This window comes from Balaenoptera borealis, assembly GCF_965194805.1.
Source record: "Balaenoptera borealis genome assembly, chromosome: 13".
Classification (NCBI taxonomy): Eukaryota; Metazoa; Chordata; class Mammalia; order Artiodactyla; family Balaenopteridae; genus Balaenoptera; species Balaenoptera borealis.
The window spans coordinates 4,031,790-4,055,935 of NC_138870.1; the positions used below are offsets into that span (position 1 = coordinate 4,031,790).

At 59.3% G+C, this 24,146-nt stretch overlaps 1 protein-coding gene across 2 annotated transcripts in view; it reads left to right on the forward strand.

Moving 5' to 3' along the window:
- The window catches only part of TSPAN9 (tetraspanin 9), a 181,195-nt gene that overhangs the window by 134,292 nt on the left and 22,757 nt on the right, over positions 1-24,146 (forward strand). The window lies entirely within an intron of this gene.

Below are 24,146 nucleotides of genomic sequence, written 5' to 3' on the forward strand. Positions count from 1 at the left end.
TTTGAGCCACATGCAATGGCGTGTGCTCTGTGCAGCTTTCCGTAGTTTGCATTTCTTTTACTTAGTGTTATGTTTCTAACGTTCATCCATGTCATGTTTGTAGCTGTGGTTCACTCATTTTCCCTACTTTATAATCTTTCATTGTGTGAGTACAGTACACGCATCTGTCCTCTGTTGCCCATTTTTGCCTGTCCTGGACAAAGCCTCTGTGGGCGTCTGGACCATCTCGTCCCTCCAGGGCATTTCCCAGGGTGGAATTGCTGGGCCGTGGGGCAAGGGCGGTTTCATCTTTTGAGAAATACATCAGATCTCAGAGCGAGAAGAGCCGTGCTCCTGGCCCGGCCGGGGCCGGGGTGTGGTTTCCTCTGACCGGCCCGGGGAGCAGCCGGGTCTCTGCAGGGGGAGCTGCCCAAGCTGAGCGGTAGCCCCAGGCCTGCGCCCACGCGGGCTGTGGAGAGCGGCGGGGCTACCTCACGGCAGAGGAGGGATGAGTGGAGGGTGTGAGCACGCGTCTGGGGCTGAGATGCGCTCACAGATCTAACTTACTGCCCTGCTTTCCCGTCCTGCAGCCTCTGCCGTGTGCCTATAAAAAAGATGAAATACTTAGCTAAGATCGGGGAAGAAAGGAGCAAGGCAGGCTTTTGTGTCAGCCGTGGTACCTGTCCTGGATTTAAGTCTGGCCACATCTGCCCCACATCCCACAGTCGGGATGAGATCTCTCCTCCCCGGAGCAGGTACCTTTCCTTCCTCTGAATTTCTCGGCAGCATTTAGGGTGTGTGCGGTAGCCGAGACGCGGTGCTTCCTGCCTGCCCAGACGGTTCTCTTTCCAGGCGTGTCTCTTCCCCTCAACCAGACCGTCAGCCCCTTGAGAGCAGGGCCTGTGTTCGTCCTCCACGGTGCCCCCTGCGACCCCAGGCCTGGTAGAGACCACTCAGTCAGTACTGTCGTTAACTGACTACTTAATTGTCTGGGTCCACGCCAGCCACATGCCCCTGCATGTGAGCTGGGGGACAGGCTACTTTGTCCTTCCCATTCCTAACCGCATGTCCCCTCCAAAAAGAACATCCCCAGAGCCGTATTCCTGGGCGGTTCAGACGTTTTCTACGAGGCTTTTAGCTTCGTTGTGCAGTGGAGGGGCGATTCTAGGCCAGGGCTGCATTCAGGGCAGGAGCGTGGCATGGGCTGTGCTCCGGGATCTGCTGCTGGTCACCGTGTCCACTCTGCTGGGGGGGCCTGGAGAGGTGCTCTCCCGGCGGTTCTGCAGGAAAGAAAAATGCCGTCCTGGTCTCCCAGGCTTTCTCGGGCAGCAGGAGACAAGCGACCCAGAGGGCAGTGAACTATAGCTGTTTAGGAAGAAAATGTAGTGAGTGAATGAAGGGATGAGTGGAGGGTGAATGAATGAATGGATGAATGAGAGGGCAAACAGCCAGTGGCTGCACCAGAGAGAACCCTGGCCGGGAGCCCCACGGCGTGGGGTTTGCAGCGAGCATTTTCCTATTTGTATGACGTTGGAAAAATTGCCTAATGTTTTCTTAGTTCCCTCATCTGTAAAATGGGGCAGAAGCATGTCCTTCCCCAGGGTGGCCCAGGAGACCGAAGGAGATGACACTTGGGAAGGTGCCTGCTCCCCTCAAGGTCACGTCTGATGTAACCCGGATCTCAGTGGATGGAAGACTGGCTGTGATGGGCACGTGTGTGTTTCCCCATCGAGTGGGTTATGAGTTGAAAAGTGCCCACGGATCCCCTCTGCCAGCCTTGGTGACTGCTGGCTATCTGCCGATGGAGAAGGTGGTTCCCGGTGGAGAAGGTGGTTCCCCTGCAAACTGGGTTTGGGTTTGCACTGCAGCCGGAGTGTCGCAAATGGTTGCTTTCCCATCGCGCTAGAGCGTGTGAGGCCTGCCGGCTGCTTCCAGCCAGTGGCACCTTCCCGGTTTGCCCGCGTGGGGAGAGCAGATGCCAGTCTGATTAGCTTTGGGGGCGGGGGTTGGCCTCGCTGCTGCAACAGCATTTAATCTGGGGACACCAGCCAGTCCTCTCAAACAGAGACTTGCTAAGGCCGTGCCTCATCTTCCAGATTCCCATGGAGATGCCGAAGTCGAGGAGGGGGGCAGTCATCTGACCCAGGGTCCCACAGCTCCTTGGGCCTTGTGACTTGAGGCTTCCCCAGGGTTGAGGGCACACCCTGCTGCCTCTACCCTTTCAGGTCCTCTGCAAAAGCCCCTGCAGTCGCAGGAACAGTGCCCCTAAGGTCAGAAGACCTGGGCTCCAACCCCCATCTCTGTCTCCTTCGCAGCAGCTGTGTGACTCTGAACCAGTTGCCTGACGTCTCTGAGCTTCACCTCCTCCCTGGTAGCGAGAAGACAGTGATACTTACCTTGAGGGCTTGATGCAGTCATGTGACACTAATGACCATTTACTGAGTGCTTTCCAAGAGTGTCAACACATTACAGATATCATTTCAGCAACACCCCCGAGAAAGAGGTGGTGTGGACCTCTGTTTTATGGAGGGGCAGCTGCAGATCAGAGAGGTTAGGTAACTTGCCCAGGTCGCACAGCTGGTGGTCGCAGGGCCGGTTGGCACCCGGTGGGCGCCTGTGCTCTCCACCACCGCCGTGCTGCTCCTCTCGGTAAATGAGGTGACACGTGAAGAGCATCTGGCACGCGGTTGGCTGGACCCGAGTCTGACCCGGCCTGTGGTATTCCTGAGAGATTAGCTGGGGCTTTCTGGGGACCGGAAAGAATGGGGGTGGGGGTAGAGACTGGTAAGCTGGGTCTGTGCTCCCCACCTTCATCGCGAGCCCTCTGAGAGCGCAGGCGTTGTCGTATTTTTGGTGGCAGCCTGATGACTCTCCTCCGAGCTCAGCAGGAGGCAGAGGGCGGGTAATGATGCACGGGACTCAGCTCGTTCTGCGGGTTTGTGGAAGTTCTGCGGGCCCAGGCCCAGTCGTGGACGTTGTCTTGGGGTGTCCTGTGCGTCCCTGGGACTGCGGGGGACACCTGAGAACTGTCATGCAGATGGGCCTGCCCAGAGGGAGCACCTGGCCATCCCACAGCCTCGGGGCACGCAGGGGGTGTGGGTGTAACTGGGGAGCAGCAGCCCGGGCACATGAGCTGCACTGCGGAGGGGCTGCTCCCTGGGAGGTGATGTGAGGGGGGTGACTCGGCAGGGGGGCTTCCTGGAGCGGAGGGGCTGCTGAAGGGGGGCAGAGTGTGGCCAGGAGGGGGAAGGGCGTCTTGACCTGCGGCCAAGAGCGCCTTGTATTATCCTCATCAGTGCTGTCCCCTTCGTCGCGTTTTTAGAGCATCCTCTGTGGGCTGCCCTGCTGGGAGCTGATGGCACACCCGGCCCTGGACCTGTCTCCTGGCGGCTCGCTGGCAAAGGCAGGCGGGCTGATGCCACTTGGGTGCACGTGACCTCCAGGCTGTGCGGGGCCGTGAGCAGCAGCGAAGTCTCCGGTCCCTGCGTTTCCCACCTCGTCTCCTCATACCAGGGAGAGACCTCAGATCTGCTGACTCTTTCTCCTCCCTCGCCAAGGACGCTCCAGGGCTGGGTCCCCCACAAGGCGGGCTCAGCCCGCTCCTCTCTCTCTGGGTCTGGCCTACCCTCCTGGTGGGGCTGAAATCGAAAACCTGATCGATTGATGTCTCTGGAACGAATGGCTGTTTTATGGCTCGGGGTCTCCCTGTCCCCAGTCGCAGAGAGGGCAGGTCGGCACGCCCCTCGGGCTCCCGTGCAGCGGCCCTGCGTCCACACGGCCAGCTGTTCCTGCTGCGGAGGGCACCACCGCCAGCATCTGTAGCTCGTCCCACTGTGTGAATTTTGCAAACAGCCTTCTTCATCATGTTTATGAACTCGGCGTACGTTGGCTGCAGGTCAGCGTTCCTGTGACGATGGAGGGCTTGCCTGGAAAGCCAGCAGGTTGCATTTCAGAATCTCAGCCTCTTTGGGGATGCTTCCTCCTACCTCCTCTGCCTTCCCACCTCCCGTCCCCTCCCTTCCCCTCTCATCCTCCAGAGGAAGACTAGAATATTCCCTCGTTTCTGCACGCTGCTTGCAGGTCACACAGCACTTTTACCTCTCCTGCAGAGCAGATGCGTTATTCGCACTTTACAGGTGAGGAATGGAGGGTCAGAGAGACCCAGGCCGGAGGTTGATGGTTCCAGGCCGCTGAGCTGAGCCCTGGTCCCTGGTCCTGACTCTCTGTCCTTTGCTGTTCTCAACCGGCTTTGCTCCCTCGATCTGGCCGGCGTGACACATGCCTTCCCTGGGCCCCGAGCAGAGTCCCCGCCGGCCCCACTGGGGATGTTGGGTTGAGCAGAGTCTGAAGCTGCCAGGGGCCAGCCCGCCTTGTGCTGAATGTGGTTTGTGGCTTTTGTATGTTCCCACGGTGCCCTTCGTGAATGTCATTGAATTACGACGGGGCTGGCTCCTCTTCTGAGCTGGCGGCGAGGCCCAACTCCCCACAGTCCTCTTCCCCAGAAAACTGTCAACACTGCCATGTCTCGTGGGAGAGCCCGGGCTGGGAGGGGGACTCCTGGGTTTAGACCCCAAAGACAGCTGTCCCTTCCCCCTGCTCTGGGCCAAGTCGAATGCCCTCATTTGCCCGCTCAGGAGATGGGGCGAAGGTTGCTACCGCTTCAAACCCCCGTCCCTAGTGGAGCAGTGGGTGGACCTGTTAGTGCTCAGCTGCTGGCCAACTTGGGCCACTGGCGGCCACTGGCCCTGGGCGTGCAGGCTGCCTGTGCCAGGGGCACTTCCATCCCCAGGAGTTTCCTGCTGCGTTTTCTCCTGGTTTCCCCAGAGAGGGTCAGGTAGCCGCTGCTGCGCCCTGAGAGGGGTGGCGGTTTCTCCACAGTCCCTGCAGGGCAGGGCAGGGCTGGGCTGGACTCAGACGGGGGCTCGCGATTCGTCCCTGGGTCTTAGGAGCCCCCTGCCAGCCCTTCGAGAAGGGAAGGGAGAGGCCGTGTCTTGGGGTTTCTTTGATGATTTTCCTCTCTCAGCAGCTGTGGCTGGAGCCAGCCCCGGCTGTTACCTGTCAGGGTGCTCACCAAAGAGCAGTTTGTAACAGAGAATTAAGAACAACTTGCATGTCCTCCAGGAGGGGAAGCGTTAAATAACGTGCGATATGTCTGTGGGTGAGTGAGTTTGGGAAATTATTACATGACATGGGGGAAAATGTTGGCAATAGAGTCTACTTTACATACAAGAGTAAAATTTACTCTTTTTGGTGTGCAGTTCTGAGTTTTGACAAATACAGGCAGTCACGTAACTACCACCACCATATAATTTTAAGAGAGAAAAAATAGTTTACCGCGGTGTGTACACAGTAAGTTCCTAAATTTAAAACATATGTATGCATACGTGTATGACTGCGTTATGACAGGAAGGACATCCTGAAAAGGCAACCCAAGGAAGTGGCTCAGGAGAAACGGGCTGCGTGAGTTTTGAACAATTTTTTTTTTTTAATTTTTGGCTGTGTTGGGTCTTCGTTGCAGTGCGCGGGCTTCTCATTGCGGTGGCTGCTCTTGTTGCGGAACACGGACTCTAGGCGTGTGGGCTTCAGTAGTTGTGGCACGCGGGCTCAGTAGTTGTGGCTCGTGGGCTCTAGAGCGCAGGCTCAGTAGTTGTGGCTCACGGGCTTAGCTGCTCCGCGGCGTGTGGGATCTTCCCGGACCAGGGCTCGAACCCGTGTCCCCTGCATTGGCAGGCGGATTCTTAACCACTGCGCCATCAGGGCCTGGGTTTCTTCCTTGTAGGTGGGAGGCCGGGCGCTGGGGCCCTGACCTTACACCAGTGATCTCACCCGGTCCTGGCCCGCGTGGAGGGGCTGGGACGCAGTTGGCACTGCCAGCCTGGGGCTGTGCTGTGTCACTCACTCAGGATAGAATGGAATGCTGCTGGCCGGGCAGTGGAGGGCAGAGTCCCGTCCCCTGCCCCCTCCTCACCGTGACCACCGCGCAGCTGCTCAGAGTTGGGGCCCTGGCAGGCTGCGGGCTGTGCCTGGGGCAGGAGGGGCTCTCCATTCTAGACCCGGACACCTCCCTCTTCCTCTGGGCAGGGAGTAGCCCTGATCCAGGGAGAGAGCGTTTTGCTGTCCTGCCCTCTTGCCTCCCTGCCCCTCTGGTGTCCCCAGGCCAGCTTCAGGGGTCTCCCTCTCAGGCCTCCTTGGTCCCCTGGGGATGGGGCAGCTTGGGAGCAGGCAGGGAGGAGCCCCGTCAGGAGCTCCTCTTACCCAGCCCTGAGCCAGGGTGGGGGGCAGCCTGGGCGGGGCTCTTCCCCCTGCCCTGGTTGGGGCGGGTGTGGCCGAGGCCCGAGGCCGGCGTGTGCCTTCTGCCTGGCGGCCTGGCACTCCGGGGTTGCCGCCCACCTGCCCCTCTGCGCTGGGCTCCCTGCCCACCCGCTGCACCGTGCATTCCCAGCCCCCAGTGGGCAGCTCCCAGGACGGGGGCGTGGCTGCTCAGCTCCCACGGTCAGCTCTGGGCAGAGCCCGGACGGCCAGGTGTCCTCTCCTCCTTTGCCACCAGGTCCCAAGGACGGGGCTGTCCCTGCCCTTCTCTGTGCTCAGCTGACGGCACAGGACAAGCAAGGGGCTCTAGTGGTCAGCAGGGTTGAGGGGCAGGCTGCGGCGGGGGTGCCCTGGTCACCCTGAAGGTGCCACAAGGGCACGGGGCCCTCGTTGAGTGCCTGTGTGATCTTCTGCGCTGGTCCTTTTCGCTGCTCCTTCCCTCCCGGAATATCCAGCAACATTGACAGCTGGGCATCCCGTGTCCCTCCGCGGTGCTGCTCCCTGAACCCTGCCCGCGTTCCTGGGGCAGTGGGAGGGTGTCCTTAGAGGCGGGACCATGGCGGGAACAGTGCAGGGGGCAGAGAGTCCCTGGGCTCCGGGCCCCACCTCCGAGTCAGCCAGACGGCGCTGGGCTGTGGGTGGACCCGTGTGCCGGGGGGTGAGGGCTCCGGATGGGCCTTAAGACCCAAAGTAGAAAAGATCACCCAATACAGAGTCATCCCTGTAGCCTGTCCTAGGGATGCTCTAGTTTTCCATGAGTTTTCCCACCTTTTTCCTGCCTCAGTTACTGCATAGTGGCTGAGCTCTGTACCTCGCTTTCTGCTGGTCTAACCCGCGGTGCTTCCACGCCGCTGTCACGGGCCCCTGCGTGGAGGTCTCCTGTGGGCCAGGAGTGGAGCTGGCCTCGCTCCTATGACCCCACCGAATCCCTGTCACAGCCAGGAGGCAGGGCTGCCCTTGTCCTTCTTTAGGAGGCTCAGAGGAGCTGAGGGGCCAGCTTGGCCTCACTGAGGGTCGCTCCGGCTCTGTTTGGCTGAGGCCACCCTGCTCCCGCATCCTTAGGCGCCAGTCCTGAGCTGAGGAGATAGGGCCCTTGGCTAAGCCGCTCAGCGCCACGCTGGGTCACAGCCAGCCGGGGTGGGGGGGGACACGGCAGTGAGGGGAGCAGCAGGCTTCAGGCCCTGCCTCTGCCACCCTCCTCCACTCCCTCCCCTTGGCCACCTTGCCCAGGCCTGGCTGAGGAGGGACACGAAGGCCCCACTGATTTCCTGTCTCCTCTGATACAGGCTCTCAGGCCCCGTGGCCTCTGATGGGCGGCAGGGCGGCGGGAGGTGACTGAGCTCAAGGCTGCTGCCTCTGGGAAGCCTTCTGTGATTGAGCTACCCTCGTCGGCTGTGCTGGGGCCCTGCTGTCCCCACATGCTCTCTGGTTCTGCCCTCCTGGGAACCGAAGCCTCACTGGCCAGGCCTGGCTGGTCGGTCGTAAGCACCTGGCGATGTCCACTTTGGGAGACCCTGCTCTCGTGCCGCGCCAGCCCTGCTGGCCCCGGTGCGGCAGGCACACAGCATCGGTCCCGCCAGATGGTGAGCCCCCAGCTGCTCCCTAAAGGGGACCATCTGGCCGATGGTCTCTTTAGTCATGGGTGTGAGAGCTCGGGTAATGGAGGGGAAAGGGGTAGCGGGAGCCAAATCTTGCTGTGGACAGCAGAGAAGGCTCTGGAACCTTCTCCCTGTGTGTGTGGCTGGGCTCTTCCTCCCTTCCCCCTCCTGAGGTCAGCCGACCCAGCTCTGTCTCTCGGCATCTGGCCACACTCCTGGGGCTTTGCGGACCCACTTCTGCCAGGCCTGCCCCTCCCTGGGCCTTAGCTTCCCAACTGCACGGGCATCCGGTCTTTCCTGGCTTCTGGGGAAGACAGGTCTGTGCGCAGCGGCCCAGCTCACCTGGGTGTGAGTTCCTGGGATGGAGGGAGAACAGACCTCCCCGAGTCCCCCTCCAGCCGCTGGCAGGCTCTGCTCCTCTGCCTTTCGCTGGCAGCGCCTGGTTCTGGAACTCGGCACCGCTCTGACCGGACCATCCCGGGGCGGCCAAGCCAGCGAGCAGGTGCCTGGACCAAGGCACGTTTCTCGCACCTGCCAGCCAGTGGGACAGCCCCGGAAGGTGCCAGGCCCGTTTCTGGTTCTCGGGCCACTGCCAGAGGGAGGCGCCCAGAGGTGCAGGAAAGACAGACGGATGTTCTCAAAGCTGCTTCACCCTGAAAATGGGAAGGCAAGGTGGACTCTTGCCAAGAGAGAGAAACGCTTTCCAGTTTTCTTTCTCTCAAACCTCTTTTGAATGTCCCGAAGGAGGGAAGCACGTTGAGTGGGAGCCTAGATGTGTGGGAGGGGAAGGGAGTAAGGTGGGCCCGGTGACCGTGGACCACCTGTAACCGGGAAGGAAGGTCTGCCTGTCCCCTGTCCTCTCCACGTTGCTTCCTTGCGCTGTGTTGGTGGAACCTGCGCCCCTGGAACAGTCGTAAGGGGTGATGGGGGCCTAGGCTGCTTCTCCCAACCCCCAAACATCCTTTGCGCACGGTGCAGGGGGTGGGACCGTGGCGTGCCGCCGGCGCGGGGCCAGTTCTGTGTCTGTTGGTGCACTTCTGTGGTGGGGGGAGCTCACCCGGGTCGTGGGCTGCAGTCCCTGCTGGGCAGACCTGGGCAGTCTCCTCAAAGTCCGGGGAGGACCGGGACCGCTCACCCTGCCCTGACGTGCCCTCCTTCTCCCAGCTCCAGTGCCTCCCTCCCTAGGGCCCCTGGGGCAGGGGGACTGCAGCTGCTTCTGGCAGAAGGGCTTGAACCCCGTTTACTCTGAGGATGTGCCCTGCAGGGGAGAGGAAAGGCAGCTGGACATCTGGCAGAATTTCCCACCTGAGAAGTTTGGGATTCCAAGCCCGTGCCTTTCTCGGCGCCAGGGAACAGTAGCCCAATTGTTCCAGACCTGTGTTATCTTGATCACGGCACCCGCATCCTTCTGGACCACGACCCTCCAATTCCTGGGCCTAATAATGGCCTTGTTCCGGGCAGGGTTGAGCAAAGCCCTGTTGGTGGCTGTTCAGAGCAGCCCTGGCGACTCTCCCGGCTCCCCCTCCGTGTGCCGCCCGGCCATCCTGGCAGCCCAGCCCTCAGGGAGGCTCACAGAGGTGGCGCTGGGCTGGCGGTGAGTGGGGCTCTGCTCCTAGGGGCACAGGGAGGCCGAGCCCGGTCAGTGGGCAGTGGAGGCCTGGGCGAAGTGCGGGCAGTCTCCAGTCTGTGGTGCGTTCATAGCTCCTGGACTGAGGGTAGAGGGCGGTCCCAGCTGGATGGAAGGAAGGGGTGGGTGGACAGGCTGTGGGTTTGTCCAGGGCAGAGAGGAGGAACGTCTTGCGTGTTGGACTCATGGAAGTTGATTGTAAACGTACCGTGTTGAAGCCGTGAGGTCTAGAGAAGGTGTCTTGGGATGCCCGTGAGCCTCTCCGAGGCCTGGCAGGAGCGATCAAAGTTACAGCAGAAGTGGCTTGACAGAGACCCGTGAAATGTACTCAAGGCAGAGCCGGAGAGGAGGTTTGCTGACTCTGGCTACGGCTGATGGAATTTGCTGGCCTGGAAAAAAAAGAGTTGTGGTCACCAGGCGTCTGTGATGCCGGAGTGTGGCCCGTGCGGAGCCGGGTAGCGGCATAGAAGCCCTCTGCAGGCCTTCCTGCTTCGGGGTCTCTGTCTGCAGAGCAGGGGAAAGCACAGGAAGGCCTGAGAGGTGTCAGGCCACAATGACAGCGAGGTCTGGGAGCCTCCCCAGGGCAGGCAGGCTGGGGAAGAGCCCTTGAGAGGGCTGGGTGTTCCACCCACAGAGAGACACCCCGGGGGCACCCGCTGGGCGGCCGTGGCCAGCTTCAGCCTCGTCCGCACTGTGCTGGTGTCTGCCCTGGCCCCCTCCACTGCTCTCCCTCTGGGCTCTTCCTACTGATGGGCTCCCCCCCCACACCCTCCGACCCCCGCCCTCGGCCTCTGCTGCCAGAACAGGGCGGCGTGTGCTGCAGCACACACGTGCCAGTGGGCGAGCGTGGTGGGCCCGGAGGGGGACGGGTTAGAAGACTGCCTCTTGGTCTCACGATGGTCGGCCTGTCTTCCTGCCCCTCTCCCCTGGATCTGCCCAACCTCTGCATGTCACAGCAACAGGCTCTTAGTTTTTAAACAATTTTTATGTATATATTTATTTAGCCTGCGCCGTGCGGCGTGCGGGACCTTAGTTCCCCGACCGGGGATCGAACCTGCACCCTCGGCAGTGAGAGCGCCGAGTCCTAACCGCTGGACCAGGGGAGTCCCTCACAGGCTGTTCGTCTTCATCAGGGCGCAGATGGCTCCTGAATGCCTCCTTCCTGGCCGTGTCTGCCCCCTGGGACTTTGATGAGTGCCCAGCACAGGGATGCTCGCAGCCCCTGGTTACTTCTGCAGTAGTTACTTCCTCACCTTTGGAACTGTCCTCCTCTTCGGGGAGAGGGAGAGGAGTCATCCCTGTGGGACGCCGGGCCGTGTTGGCCGGGCGGGCAGCCTGCGGCGAGAGTGTGCACTGCAGGGGAGGACTCCACGCGGCTCCTCTTTGAAGGCACCACTCTCTGCCTTTGACTTCGGAGGTGGCGTGCTCTCCTGGTCCGTCCTTCTGCTTCTCTGCTTTCTCCACGGCTGCTTCTCGCCTTGAGCTGATGTCCTTGAAAGTGACACCTCTGGTCCTTCCCCCTCTCTTCTTCTCCTCTCTCTCCCTCGGCAAACCTGTCCAGCCTCTTGGTTTCAGCTACGAGCTCTGATCATAGCATCTCAGGCATATCAGGTGCCTTTGTAGTTTGCAGTGCGTCTTTACAAGCAATCGGCCTGCGAAGTGGAAGAGTTCGTCCACTTTTTGGATGATAAAGGTCAGGCACAGAAGGACTGAGCCACAGCTGGGGTACATCTCACTCCCCAAATGCACGTCCGACATTCCTGTGGGCAAACCACGTCTGAGTTACCCCCGTGGTGAATGCGGACCCTCGTGAGGGGCCCCTGGTGCACCTCCCTCACACCAGGCCCTGTCCTCGGGGTTCACGTGTTACCTGCTTTAGTCCTCATGTCGTTCCTGCACGGAAGATGTCCTAATCTGTGTTTTACAAATGAGGGAATGGCCCAGTGAGGTGTGTTATTTACTCAAAGCCTCCGAGTGAGTGATGGAGCTGCGATCTGACAGCAGACATCGCGTGCTTTCTGCTCACCCACACCTGTTGACGAGGCACGTGACCACCACCCGTGTGGGCCACAGGGCTGGCCGTCGGTGAGGGCCACGCCCCCCAGCACCCCTGCTTCCTGAACGGCCCCCTGTGGTTCTGTCATCGTGAGGTTCTCTGAGCTGTTCTGTCTCGGAATCTGTTGGACTGGTCTGTGCTGCTCTCTCATTGTCCTTCGTGATTTTGCAAACTTTGGCCTAATGCCCCTCGACTTTGTTTTTCCAGAATGAGGAAGCCTCAGCCTTTTAGGAATCTCCCCTCACGTCTCAAGTTCTCACTTGCTTCCTGTCTATCTGGTGTGTTTATGTGGGGACGAGTCTCCCCCTTGGAGTCGGGCCACCCCCTCCCCAGATCCTCCCACATCTGGCACACACAGCACACCTGCCCGCTGCACAGACACACCACGAGAAGCCCCGTCTCTGCTCCCACTCCAGGCCCAGCCGCCCGTGCTGAGGTCAGCTGAGCAGTGGCCGCAGATACGGCCCGTCCCAGGCCTGCTGGCTCACTGCATCGTGTCTGTGACAGGAGAGCCTTTCCTGGTGCTGTGACGGAGTGCCGGAGGCATGCAGAGCTGGGCTCCTGGCCTCCTGTGCTAATCACGGGTGCCAGGCCTGGGGACGGCCAGGTTAATGGCAATGATGGGCACGACCTGCTGGGAGGAGGGGGCTCGGGGCCGGGAGGGGTCGCCGGTGGACCGAGGTGGACATGGTGGCACCGTGCTCTGGCCCAGGCACTCTCTCATCTCCCTGTGGCCTCCCCTTCTTTGTCAGCTCCCTTTCTTCCTCATTTTCCTTCCCCCCTATGTTTTGGGAGTCACCACGAGGATGGGAGTGGGTGGTACCATCCCAGCCCGAGATTAGAGCTCTGAAGATCTCCTGCTTTGGGGCTTCATGCCAGCCTGGGTTTCTTAAAGAGGTCGCAGGCATATTAAAGATCCAAGGCTGTCTTTGGAGGTGGTGAGGGAGCCTTGGGAACAACAGAGACCACTTCCGCGACAGGAAGGCAAATCGCACTCCGCGTGCACCTGCTGGGTACACCTGCTGTCACACAGGTGTCTAGCACCTGAAAAGCAGGGAAGTCGAGTGCTGTGACCTTCCCGGCAATGAGTTGCCCTAGAAATGAGATCCACTTGCATGTGACACTCTCCCCTGGTGTGTGTGAATGTGCCAGAGGGTACGGGAAAGAGGAGGGTAGAGGTCTCCAGGTGGTCCACCTTCGCTGCTGATGGGGGTATCTGAGGGGAGAAGGAAGTGGGTTCTTCTTTAAAAAAAGTTTATTTCTGATGATAAAATTTGTATGTGGTCACTGGAGAGCATTGGAAAGAATAGAGAGGTAGAAAAGTAGCATAAATGAAAGTTTTAGCTTCATCATGCCGCCATGCCGAGCTAACCTCTGCTCACCTTTGATGAGTTTCCAGGGGTGTATGTGGGAGGAGAGACTTTTGTTGCCAAGGATGCCTTGAGTTTAAAGGAAGAGAAGGACACAGGACAGTGGGCTCCCAGCCCTCCTACCCTGGGCTGCCTGGGGCCTCCCGCTTTGACCGTCAGCCCTAGCTGGGTGACCCTGGGAACCGGGCAGCCACTCTGCCCAGGCTTGAGTGCCCCCTGGAAGGAGGGCCCTGCTCCTGGGACTTCCTGCAGAGTGGCTGGGACCCCAGTAGCTCGTGGGACAGCCCCTGCGCCAAAGCAGAGGCTCCTGGCAGGTGGCCGTGGGGTCTGGTCCCAGACTTCTAGTGGCAGCTGCCGTGTTGGTGAGCTTCGGGTCTCTGGGTGAGTGAGGCTGTCGGATCGTTTTTCACCTGTAGGTTCCGACCCTGGTCCCCGCTCTGCCCTCCAGAGCCTCGTGGGATAAGTCCAGACACCGTGGGCCACGGCTGAAGTGCTGCCCGTACTTCAAACCTGCAGCCGTGCTCCTCACCGCTCCCCCCTCCCCCGCCCCCAGCCCCCTCTAGTTCCCACCCGTTCCTCGTGGGCAGTGTGGAGGGAGGCAGAGCCTCTGGCGAGGCTTCCGGGAGCAGGTGAGAGGGGATGGTGATGGCAGCGGGATGGGGAAGCCCATTCCAGGCCAGGGAATGGCACGCAGGAATGTTCATCCGCGGCAGGTGTGCGCACAGGCCCGCGTGAGTGTGAGCTGCTGCCGGGGCCAGAGGACTCCCCGCCCCCTGGACTCCCTTATATAGCCGCCGCCCTGCTCCCAGAGCTCGGGTGGGGATGGCCCCCCCGCTGGACACACTCGGGGAGCCTGCCGCTGGCTGGGCCCCGGCCAACTCTCAGGATCGTCTTGTCATCACAGCCCGAGTCAGCTGTTGGTTTGGGAAGCCTTCCCTGGTGTTTCACGGTGCACAGCCAGAAATATAACCCTCCTGTTTGCCAGGAGCACTGGGTCTTGGCAGGCGTCCTCATGGCCTATTTTAAACTGGAGGGAGCAGTGAGAAGTGCCTCTTGGGCTGAGCCTGGGACCCTTCCCTTCCCTCGCGGGGCTGCTGGGGGCTGGTCACTTTTCCCTCTTTGGGCCCATGGACACGTGTGTCCTGGGGGGAGGACACGGGGGTGGGAGGCGGGGCTGTTTCAGGGCCATCTGGAAGAGGGTTTGCACGATTACACGGTTGGTGAGCCCCGGGCCGGCAGCGGGAGGCTGCTTTGTCCGTCCTCCCTCCCTCGGTGGTGCTGGCGCCGTGTTTGAGCAGGCGGCTTGGCCACCCTGTTTTCCTTGCCACCTGGAAAATGGGGACCCACGTGGCTCTGCCCTGCCTCTCAAAGCGTTCCCGTGACCTCAGAGAATTGTTATGAGCTCGTCTGGCATCTACCGACCCCTGTCGTCCTGCTTCATTTGCCAAAGTCAGTCTCCCCACCAGGCAAAGCCTCTCTAAGTAGACACACGTTTCCAAGAAAACCAAATAAAGAGATGATGGAAACAGGCAGCAAAGGCTGTTCAGCTCCTTAGAAGGCTGCTGGCGGCCCAGTGAATGAAATAATAACCAGCACCTCGTGCAGGACCCGACGTGGCCTGTGCTCCAGATCCTGGCTCCTGGATCTGGCTTGCCGAGCCTCTCACCGGGCAAGTTCCTCAACCTCTCTGAGCCTCGGTTCTCATGGGTAAAGGGGTGATGACGATGCCCACCTCGTGGGTGTAGCGGACATGCCCCGAGATGGTGGTCTGTAGGGCGGGTGCGTGCTGCAAGTCAGTGCTGAACAACTCGGCCACTGCAGTGGCCGCTGCTGTGACCTTCCCAGAACCCCGTCACAGACAGAGGGTACCTGCCGTGATGCCGATCGGCCCAGGACCAGCTTCGGTGGAAAACTAGGCCCTCCCCATCAGGGTCCGCAGAGCGCCAGGCAGGGATCGGATGGAGTCTGGTTACTGCCCCAAGGAGCCCTGCCTCAGGGGGTGGGATGCCCGGGGTGGTGGTGACAGGGTGTTCATGCTCCAGGGGGTGTGGGGAGGGGTCACAGCACGTCTGGCCTCAAGGGGCAGCGTGTCCCTGGGGATATTGCTTTCTTTTTTTTTTTTAAATAAATGCATTATTTATTTTTGGCTGCATTGGGTCTTCGTTGCTGCGCACGGGCTTTCTCTAGTTGCGGCGAGCGGGGGCTACTCTTCGTTGCGGTGCGCGGGCTTGTCACTGCGGTGGCTTCTCTTGTTGCGGAGCACAGGCTCTAGGCACGCGGGCTTCAGTAGTTGTGGCTCGTGGGCTCTAGAGTGCAGGCTCAGTAGTTGTGGCCCACGGGCATTGTTGCTCCACAGCATGTGGGATCTTCCCGGACCAGGGCTCGAACCCGTGTCCCCTGCATTGGCAGGAGGATTCTTAACCACTGCGCCACCAGGGAAGTCCCTCCCTGGGGATATTTCTGTCCGCTGGGCCTCAGCCCAGTGGAGCCCACTCCTGGGTGGGAAGCTGGCTGGTTACAGCTCTGGAGATTCTGACGCTCAGCAGGTCCAGGGTGGGGGCCTGGGCAGCTGCAATGCCAAAATCCTTCCTGGTGATTCTGACACCCAGCAGGGGAGTGGGGTAAGGGCTATGGAGGCAGACAGAGCTGGGGACTCAGCCTGGCCCTGCTGCTTAGTCTTGGACAACAGTACCCACCTCCTTGGACTGGTATGAGGTTACATGGAACAGTGGGTCTGGGCACCCGGCCCAGAGCCTAGCACATAGACCCCGCTCCCTGCGTGGTGGCAGTGACGGTGAACTTGGAAACACCGGCTGGGTGGGGGCCCCTCCTCTGTTGGGCCAGGTGCTGGCTGCCTTCAGGGGCTCAAGCTTCTTCTCCAGACCTTTTCTGGGCTTGAGGGCCCTCTTCCTTGCCCTCACCCCTCCCCTCCCCACATCCCCAGATTGGAGGCCTAAATGTAGGGGTGGTGTTTCCCGTTTTAGAGGCTGGGGGGAGAACCGTCTGCAGGTCCATGGAGAATTGGACATTGGTGCTTGGCTTGGGCTGCCTCTGGGTCAGCCCAAGGTTCGCAGGCGCCTCCTAACCCAGCCTGGGCCCGAGTTCCAGGCCCCAGACCAGTGCTCAGTGCATTTCTCCACCAGAAAGAGGACTAAGGTGAAGGACTTGGGTCTGTCTTGTCCATCCTGATGATGATGGTGGCAGGATCCAGCGCCTGTAGAACACTTACTCAGTACCAGCCACTGTTTCAAGTGCTTTTCGTACTTGAACTTATTTTAGCTTCATGACAGCTCCGAAGGAGGTACTATTCGTAAACCCATTTCACAGATACGGAAGATGAGTCACAGATGGACCGCGTGTTGCTAAGCACTGTGTTTTCAGGCATGCCGTCCCCTAATCCTGTCCTTTTAATATTGATTCTGGGTCGGTTTCCATGAATAGCTCATCAATGGCGACAAGCACGTAGCGCACATTTTCCCGTGGACACTTCCCTCTGTGGTCTGTAGCTGCCGCGCAGGGTGGATGCTCCGTGCACACGTGTGTTGACTGTCGGGTGTATTTATTTGTTGGTTTCCAGGGGACAGGAGAGGCTGGACAGAGGGCAGCAGATGTGCCATCGCCGGGAGAGCTGCTCTGACGCCAGCCTGCCCGCCATGTGGGCTTCCTGCTGCGGTCACCAGCTCCCCTTTGCCCCCTGGAGCCCAGAATAGCAGTCTGTGGCCAAGAGGGACAATGAGGAGCAGGGCGCGTGGCTGGGCTGCAGGGCTGGTGGGTGCAGGATGGTCAACCTTGAGGCTCGCGGCCTGGCCCCGTCTGTCCCGCCAGCTCCAGGCTTTATATAGCGAAGCTGCGCTAGGTGAGCCCTGCAAGTTTGTGCGTGGCCCTCATCTGACTGCGGCATGTGGACCCTTCACCGGGGTGGCCTGAGGAGACGTGGCCCCCGGGCTGACCTGGGTTTGAGTCTCAGCAGCAGCTGACGGGCTCTGCCCGCAGCCGCATCGCGTAATGGGAGCAGCCCGCCAGGGAGCTGAAAAAGGAAACGGGCCGTGCCCAACCCAGCTATTATTAAACTTTTCTCTAGCACTTTCTCCCCACTCAGCCCTTTGCCACCATACTTGAGAGATTGTCCCTGTGCCACCCCAAAGGGATGTGGCCGCTGTGACCCGTATAGGGAGGATGGCACTGGGGCCTGTTTTAGTGGCGTGGCGCTGCCAGCGGGATTCCTACCACCTTCAGTGGTAGAAGAATGCCTGGCTTTCAGAAAGGACTTCTTGGGACATCTCATCTGTAGCCCAGAAGCCAGAGAGCCTTTCTCTTTGGGTGACCCTTAGCATGAAGCAACATCTTTTAGATGAAGTCCTTGTGCAACAAGTAAACGGACTCTCAACCGTATGGCAGTGCTGGGAAGGGCTGGCATCTCTCAGGTCCGGAGTTGAGCCTGTGGTTCAGGAGAGGTTCAGGCCTCTCCTTTGTGGGAACAAAGCTGGACCCCCTTTGTGTCTCTGAGGGACAGGCACCTGCTTTTGTTAGTGTCCTTGAGTGGAAGAGCCTTTATTTTGCCAGTTACATCCTTGTAGGGCTGTTTGCTGTCACCTCCCATTTTTTTTTTTCTTTAAAAGAGTTTTTTTTTTTTTTTTCCTTAAGAGCACTTTTAGGTTTACAGCAAAATTGAGAGGAAGGTACAGGAGATGTCCCATACACCCCACACATGGACAGCCTCCCCCATTATCAACATCCCCACCAGATGCAACACTTGTTACCAAGGATGAACCTACATCGACAAGTCATGGTCACCCAAAGTCTGTAGTTTACGTGAGGCTTCACTCTTGGTGTTGTACATCCTATGGATTTGACAAATGTATAAGAATCTGTTCCCACCAGTATAGTATCATACAGGGTATTTTCACTGCCCTAAAAATCCTCCGGGCTCTACCTTTTTACCTCCACAAACCCGGGCACCCAGTGATTAATGTTCTGTCTCCATCGTTTTGCCTTTTTTGGAATGCTATATCGTTGGAATCCTACAGTGTGTCGCCTTCTCAGGTGGGTTTCTTTCACTTGGTAATATGCGTTTAAGGTCCGTCCATGTCTTTTCATGGCGTGACGGCTCATTTCTGTTCAGCGCAGAATACTGTTCCGCCGTCTGGATGGACCACAGAATGATGAAGGGATGAGGAAGGGGGAGGGGCCCCTGGGGGAGGCAGCAGCTGGAGGAGCCTGGGCGGTGAGCTGGTGAGAGCCACGTCTGGTGCTCAGGCTGGAGCCTGCACAAGGACGTGCAGGGCCCTGGCAGAGGTGCACTCGGTCCGTGCAGTGGAGGAGACAGGGCAGGGCCGCTCGGAACCTGGGAGGAGTGCCTCCTGCAGGGTCCTGAGCGGCGTCGGCCTGGTGGCCGGGTCCCTCGGTGCCTTGCTGTGACGGGAGGTGTCTGGTTCCTCCCAGAAGGTGAGCGGGTTATAAATAGCAGATGACGGGCTGTGGTGAGAGCTGCCTCTAGCGTAATCGCCGATTTTGAGAGTGCCCTGGCGAGGGTGGGAGGATGGCTGAAGTTAAATTTGGCCCTGTTGGCTGATTGGCATTTCTTGAGCCGGGTGCTAATCCCTTCAGGAGGTCAGATAAGCTCCACAGCGGCGCCAGGTTAAGGCGCTAGGTTTGAGGCCAGGTTAACTCTTTCGGGGGGACTGCAGAAGACCCCCAAAGTTGTGACGACTCCACATTGTCCAAAACAGAGCCGGAGCCGTCGTGGAGCTGGACTTCAAGAGGGTCCATCCAGGGGAGGGCCAGTGCCTGAAGTGCAAAGCGGACTCTGCTGTGTGACTGTCTTTCTGACGAGGCCGTCCCGTGGGAGGATGTCCTGGGGCAGCCCTGTGGTCAGCCCTGTGGCACAGAGACGGTGCACTTCCCCCTGGGAAGTAGCTCAGGCCCAGGGACCTGCCTTGCTGAGTATCGGGGTGAGTGGGTAGCACCGCTGAAGGTCAGGGATTCCCCCTCCTGGTCCTGTCACCTCCCAACACGGCCTGATGAGTTGGGACCCACTTTCCAATGCCTCACATAAGAGCAGGAAGCTCTCCCACTACATTTCTAGGCTTTGGGGGTTTCCTGCTCCCGCCCCGTCTGCTGCAGGCGTTAACACTCACCCTTTTGCAGAGGGAGGGTAGGTTTGTAGCCTGCCTGCCTGCCCCTCCTCTCTGGGGGCAGTGGGTGGGCAGTTCTCGGCCGCCAGCCTCGTGGGAGGTGTGCACTGCTTCCCCCGCAAGTGCCGCTTCCAGCCTGGATTTCTCCGCCAGCCTGACCCCTTCCTCCCGGGGCCGGGGGTCCCGCTCCATCTCCTGCTGCTGTGGGTGGGCCGTGCTCCTGAGCTTCTCGTAACCTCCGCTTTCCAGGACCGTGAAACTGGTCCCCGTGGAGTGTCGCACCCCCCATGGGCCGTCCTCTGCTTTATGGCCACTGTCGCTCTGCGCTCCCTCCCGTCACAGCCGAGGCGTCCAAGAACAACGGCGCTTGCCGCTTGTTCCATCTTAGCTCAACCAGCCGAAGCCTGCAGAGGCGCCGCGGGAATAGATTATCCCCAACAAGCTCTCCAGGCCCCTCTGCTGTGGCCCCGGCCCCCCTCTCGCCAGCATCGCAGCGGGGATTCTGGAACCTCCCGCCTCTGTCTTCCTCCCCACGTCCCTTTCACCTGGGGCAGCATCTTCTCTCTAACTGGCCGCTGCGTGTGCCAAGTCGGGACCTTCGCGCAGAGTGCTGATGCCGCAGGGGCGCAGGCGTGGAGGGGACTGGCCTTTATCCTTCGGACTCTTCATGCTCTTCGCCAGAGAACAGTGCCCTGCGGGAGGAGCCCTTAGCTGGCCTTGCGGGGTGAGCTAGGAGAAGGAGGGTCCTCCTTTCACGAACAGGGGGATATTCGGATGACGACGAAGCTGGCCTCTCCGTTTTGCCGGAGTAAGATGGTTCCCAGCAGGCACGCTGGGCGGGGAGCCGTGGCCGGCTCTTGAGGAACTTGGCTGGAGGCCAGAGGGCGTGGGCTCCTCGCAGGGCAGGGGGGAGCCAGTGAAGCTCTGCACGGCAAGAGCAGTTTTAGGAAGAATAATCGAGGGGGCAGGGAGGAGAGGGGCGCTGGGGTGGTGTTGGCTAGCTGAGGGTTGAGCCCCCTGCAGGCAGGCTTGGCTCTGTCCCCGGCTGAATCTGCACCCTGGTGGTCCAGCCCACGGGCTTTGGGGGTTCAGGAAACGAGAGCCTTGGCAAGATTCGTTTTGGGTCTGAGTGCTATGGGCCTGGGACGTGTCCTCCCACCCATGGGTATATTCTGGGGCTCGAAACCTCCCTGGTGTCCTGTCCGCTGGGATGGGGAAGGAGAGCACAGGCCCTTGACTTCTGGAGGAGGGACTCCGCTGTGAGCATCTGTGGCCTGGGCCGTGTGGCTTGTCTCCTTCAGGGAGCGGCTAAGCCTTCCCCCTTTCCCTGGGTTTGGTGCTGCTCTTTGGCATTTGATACCAAGATGTCAGGTGAGCTGGTTCTTTTCCTCGTCTCCCCCTCCCATCAAGGCTGCAAGGAGCTGGGGGTGACCCTAGAACCAAGCGGTATTGAACGGCACCGTGCCATGTCCGCCCCCCCTCACCACCGCCCAACCCCGCCACTGTACCCGCTCCCAGGGTCTTGTCCCCAAGCCACGGTCAAAAATGATGGCTTGGTTGGGAGCAGACGTTCCTTGCGGACGCCCAACAGAGATTCACTGGAAATGAATGCACGTGCCAGCGTGTCCGTGATCTTAGCAGACAGCATGGTGTATGCCCAGCTTCACCCCGTCCCCCCTCACTGCCCCTTGTTCCTTAGGTGAGACCCTGAGATGAGGTGGCTGATGCATGAGTGATGGTGACACCAGGCAGCCCGGCGTCCGGGAGCAGGAGGACGACCTCATTTAATTAGAGTGTGTGGGCCTGAGCCCCCAGCATCCTTGGAGAAAGAGACTTTTCTGTGAGCATCACTCTGTACCAGGCACCGTGCTTATGCAACCTTGTGAGTTTGGTGGTGTTGTCTCCGTCTTGTAAATGAGGAATTAAGGCCCAGAGAGGTCAACTTGCCTTTCTAACGTTGCATAGCAGGGGCAGGGAATTGAACTCCCTCGAGTCCATCAACTTCATAGCCCGTGCTCCTTCTTGTTCTTTTTCACCAGAGCTTTTCACATCCTGCAGCATTTTCTCTGTGCTGAGCTCAGCCACCCTCCTGCCACTCCCAGGCTCTCGGTGACGCCCGAGAAGTTTACTCCACGTATGCTGAAGGCATACATTCCCCAGGACGGGAGGTTCCCGAGTCCTGGTCTCCTCCCTCTCTCTGTTCCTCCCTCCACAAAGATTCATTGAGCCTTTACCATGAACCTGACACCCGAGGGACACACAAGGGACAAGTCAGGGAGCTCTGACCTCCTGGAGCTCACGTTCTAGCAGGGAAGATGGACAAGAGTAAATAAACACTTAAAGTCATAGTAGGTTTTCATACAAGATGGGGAGCAAAGGAAGCTTAAAGGAAAAGAATGAAACCATGACTCTTAGGAAGAACATTCTGGACAAGGGACACCCGAGTGCGGAATAACATGGTGTGCCTGGGAGCTCGCAGAGGCCGGTGAATGGGACCAGGGCACGGAGGAGGCGGGCAAGGCAGAGGCTGGATCATGTAGGGTCCCGGAGAACACGGGAAGGGATTTGGGATTTGTTCTACATACGAGGGGAACCTCTGGAAATTTGCTGCTCGGTGGAGAGTGAGTAGTGGAGGGGCAGGGGTGGCAGCTGGGAAAACAGAAAATGATCGCAGAAGTTCAAGGAGGAGACTGGGGTAGCAGTGGAGTCGGGGAGAGATGGGTGGGCTGGAGTCAAAAATCGGAGGTAGAACCGGCAGGACTTGCTGGTGGGTGATGGGGGGGACAGAGAGTTGCTGGTGACTGGGGTTCCCCGTGGCTTGCGCATCAAGCTTCCCGTGTGACCCTGTTAAGCTTGAGTTGCCTGTAAGGCGTCCGAGGGGAGGTCACGGTCGGCAAGTGGGTGCCCAAGTCTGAGCCCAGGGAGGGGCCGCACACTTCTGCCTGGCAGTAGTCAGGTGGAGCAGCCCCTCAGAACACTTTGAGAGCCTGTGAGGGGCCCAGCTCTGCTGGATGTGGTTCCTGGCGTAGTTTGTGTTTAATAATGGCCTTTGGAAACGAAGCAAGATGACGGCATGACTGAGTCACACAGCGGAAGCGTGTTGGTCATCCCTGTGGTCACAAGCCTTGGGTCGGGCATGGGGATGCAGCTGCATTAGATACAACAGCATTTCTGTGCCACCGAGGGGTTTGCGTATACTTGGTATTCATGGAAAGGCTTGACCCTTGCGGTCTTTGATAGTGTAAGGGGAGGTACCCTTTCCCCCAGGGGACCAGCTGGGGGCTGCACAGTTGTACCGTCTTAGTCCCATGCTGCCGGGAGCTTGCCTTTGTGAAAACTTGAAAAATACCTCTTGGGAGCCTACTATATGCGAGGCACTGTAGGAGACGCCAAATAAGAGTCGACTTAGGCAAAACCAACAAGGAATGAACCCTGTAGGGCGCAGGGTGTTGGGTGCTGTGAGGGAGGTGGCAGGTGCTTCTAGCGCACAGAGGGGGCATGGGGAGGGTGGAGCTCATGGGCGCTTCACGGGAAGGATGGCACTGCTGGCTGGTTGGGGTGCAGGAGGGGCACGGCTGGCGGGGAAGAGCCGGCAGGCAGGCACACAGGCAAAGGCTTGGGGTGCATCACAGAGGGGCCAGTGCCCTGGACTGTGGGGATACTGGCAGGCTAGTAATGAAGAGATGAGCCTGCAGGAGGTCTCAGATGGACGCCGTGCTGAGAAGCTTCAGCCGCGCCCCGCAGGCTGCAGGAGCCCTCCAGGGCCTGGAAGATGAGGCGTGATGTACCCCAGGTGGAGCGTTCAGATGGCGGTGGTGACGGGGTTTGGGGAGGTGGGGTGACCGACAGGGGTGCTTCTCAGTGTTCTGGCCACAGGGATGAGACCAGGACCCGGGCCGTGGGAGTGGAGAGGACCAGGTGGGTGCAGGAGAGTTGCAGGGGTGTGGCTGGAGGATTTGGAGTGGGCGAGATGCAGAAGGGTAACAGCGCTGATGAACGTCATTTATGACGTTAGGCCGTGTTCTTGGTCTCAGGGCTTTAGAAGTTTTCTCCTTTTTAATCTCCACAACAAACCTTGTAGGTACTACACGAAGTTTGGGGGAGTTAGCATTATTATCCCCATTTTACAGATGAGGAATCAGAGTCACAGAGCTCAACTGGCATGAGGCTACATTGGGGAAGGGGCAGAGCTGGGATTCAGAACCCAGGCGTTCACTCCAGAGCCTGTGCTCTTAACCGCTGGCCCCAGATCCAAGTTTTGATTCCTGGATAGAGGAATAGATGGGGAGACAGGTGGAGAGGCATGTTTTCCAGAGACTGGGACAGACACCCTGATTCAGAAGACGTCATTCAGAGAGCGTACGACACCACGGAGAAGAAATACTGACGGTCAGGGCAAGCAAAGGGCCCCAGGGCCCTTTGCGACCCGAGAGGCAGTGTGGTACCTGCACGGTCAGTGTGACCCCCATCCTGGTGCAGGCGGCAGGGTCCTCCCCCAAGTCCTGTGTGTCCAGGGTCCATAGCATCAGGCCCACAGGCGGATGACACACCGCTCTGCAGGACTGTCGTGCCCCTCCCCCAGCACTGGTCCCTGCCTTTCTGGGCCTTGGGGACCCGATTTCTGTAGGACTGCCTTAGGTTTGCTCGTGCAAAAGAAGTCAGAGTTTTCCTGAGATGAAGCCAGACTCTGGCTCCCCTGAGCAGTTGGTGCCATGAACCTGAAAGCTTCCGCCTCCAGGGAAAATCTTCTTTTTTTTTCTTTTTGGTAACGTCTAGTTCCGGAGATGCACACCTGCCAAGTGGACGGGAGCGGCCCCTCTCCCTGGTAATTTGACGGTGTCTGTTTAGTGGGTGCCCTGGAGGCAGCACCCTAAAATCTCTCCACTTACAATGTTATTTCTTCTATTTCTTCTGTCTCCCGGGTCAGCCTGCATCTCAAAAAACACTCTTTTCAGAGCTTCGGGGAAACGTGGAGCCACAAAGTGCAAGCGTCTGCATTATGCTGGGTCCTCATCCCTCCCCGGCTACTGCTCGCTTTTTTCTGTCGAATAAGCAGACGCCAGAGCATTTATT